Genomic DNA, 1,905 nt, shown 5'->3' with positions numbered 1-1,905 from the left:
GTGAAGATGCTGGATAACTCGTGCGTAAGGGATTTGGACAGTAAAGGGATGAGCTTGAGCAGAAAGTCGTGTGCGGCGGGTCCGCGGGAGGGGGTGAGGCATGCAGTTAGCAAGTTCAGAAGAGCTGTCAGTGTGGAAATATCGATAGAAGATAGAAAGAGAGGCAACATGGCGGCGGAATTTAAGAGGTAGAAGACTATCAGTAAAAGGAGGAGAGCTGATGAGACGAAGAGCCTTAGACTCCACTCTGTCCAGGAGAGCTATGTGAGTGGAGCCCCCCCACACGTGAGATGCATACTCCATACGAGGGCGAACAAGGCCCCTGTATATGGATAGCAACTGGGCGGGGGAGAAGAACTGGCGGAGGCGATACAGAACGCCCATCCTCGAGGAAGCTGATTTAGTGAGAGAGGAGATGTGAAGTTTCCAGTTAAGATTTTGAGTTAAGGATAGACTGAGGATCTTCAGTGTTGAAGATGATGACAGCTGAGTGTTATCGAAGAATAGGGGATAGCTGTTTGGAAAATTGTGTCGAGTTGATAGGTGGAGAAGTTGGGTTTTTGAGGCACTGAAGGACGCTAGGTTCCCTTTACCCCAATCGGAAATGATAGCAAGGTCTGAGGTTAAGCGTTCTGCAGCCTCCAGTCTGGGGTCTTGTAATTCCTGTTGAGAGGGTATTCTGTTGAAAGAAGTTGAAAAATGCAGAGTGGAGTCGTCAGCGTATGAGTGGATAGGACAGTTTGTTATAGAAAGAAGATCATTGATGAATAAGAGGAAGAAAGTGGGTGATAGAACAGAGCCTTGTGGAACACCACTGTTGATAGGTTTAGGAGAAGAGCAGTGACCGTCTACCACGCAGAGATAGAACGGCCGGAAAGGAAACTGGAGATAAAGGAACAGAGAGAGGGATAGAATCCGAAAGAGGGCAGTTTAGAAAGCAAAGACTTATGCCAGACTCTATCGAAGGCTTTCGATATGTCTAGCGCAACTGAGAAAGTTTCACCGAAACGGCTAAGAGAGGATGACCAAGAATCAGTTAAGAGAGCAAGATGATCGCCAGTAGAACGCCCCTTGCGGAATCCATACTGGCGATCAGATTGAAGGTTAGATGTGGAAAGTTGCTTTTAAATCAGTCGGTTAAGAATTTATTCAAAAGCTTTAGACAGGAAAGTAAAGCTATAGGGCGGTAGTTTGAGGGATTGAATCGGTCACCCTTCTTAGGCACAGGCTGTACGAAGGCGTACTTCCAGCAGGAAGGAAAGGTAGATGTTGATAGGCAGAGGCGAAAGAGTTTGACCAGGCAGGGTGTCAGCACGGAAGCACAGTTTTTAAGGACAATAGGAGGCACTCCATCAGGTCCATAAGCCTTCTGAGAGTTGAGGGCATAGAAAACATCATTCTTAAGAATCTTAATAACAGGCATGAAAGAGTCAGAGGGGGGATGAGTAGGAGAAATATGCCAAGAATCGTCCAGAGTGGAGTTGTTACAGAAAGTTTGAGTGAAAGTTCAGCCTTAGAGATGGATGAGACGGCAGTGCTGCCGTCTGGGTTAGGAGGCGGGAAAGAGGAAGAAGTGAAATTGGAGGAGATTTTTTTTGTCTAGGTGCCAGAAGTCTCTGGAAGAATTAGAGAACGTAAGGTGTTGCCATTTGCTATGGATGAAGGAATTTTTGGTAAGTCGGAGAATAGATTTGGCACGATTCCGGGAAGAGATGTAAAGATTATGGTTAGCGGGAGTTCGAAGGTTCTGGTACCTTTTGTAAGGTGCCTCTCTATCTTGGATAGCACGAGAACAAGCGTGATTAAACCAAGTCTTTTTAGCATGAGGAGTAGAGAAAGTACGTGGAATGTATGCCTCTATTCCAGAGACAATCACCTCTATGATGCGCTCGCCACACACAGATA

This window comes from Eriocheir sinensis, chromosome 28, assembly GCF_024679095.1.
Source record: "Eriocheir sinensis breed Jianghai 21 chromosome 28, ASM2467909v1, whole genome shotgun sequence".
Lineage (NCBI taxonomy): Eukaryota > Metazoa > Arthropoda > Malacostraca > Decapoda > Varunidae > Eriocheir > Eriocheir sinensis.
The sequence above is the reverse complement of the archived record's forward strand: the minus strand, read 5'-3'. Positions refer to the sequence as shown.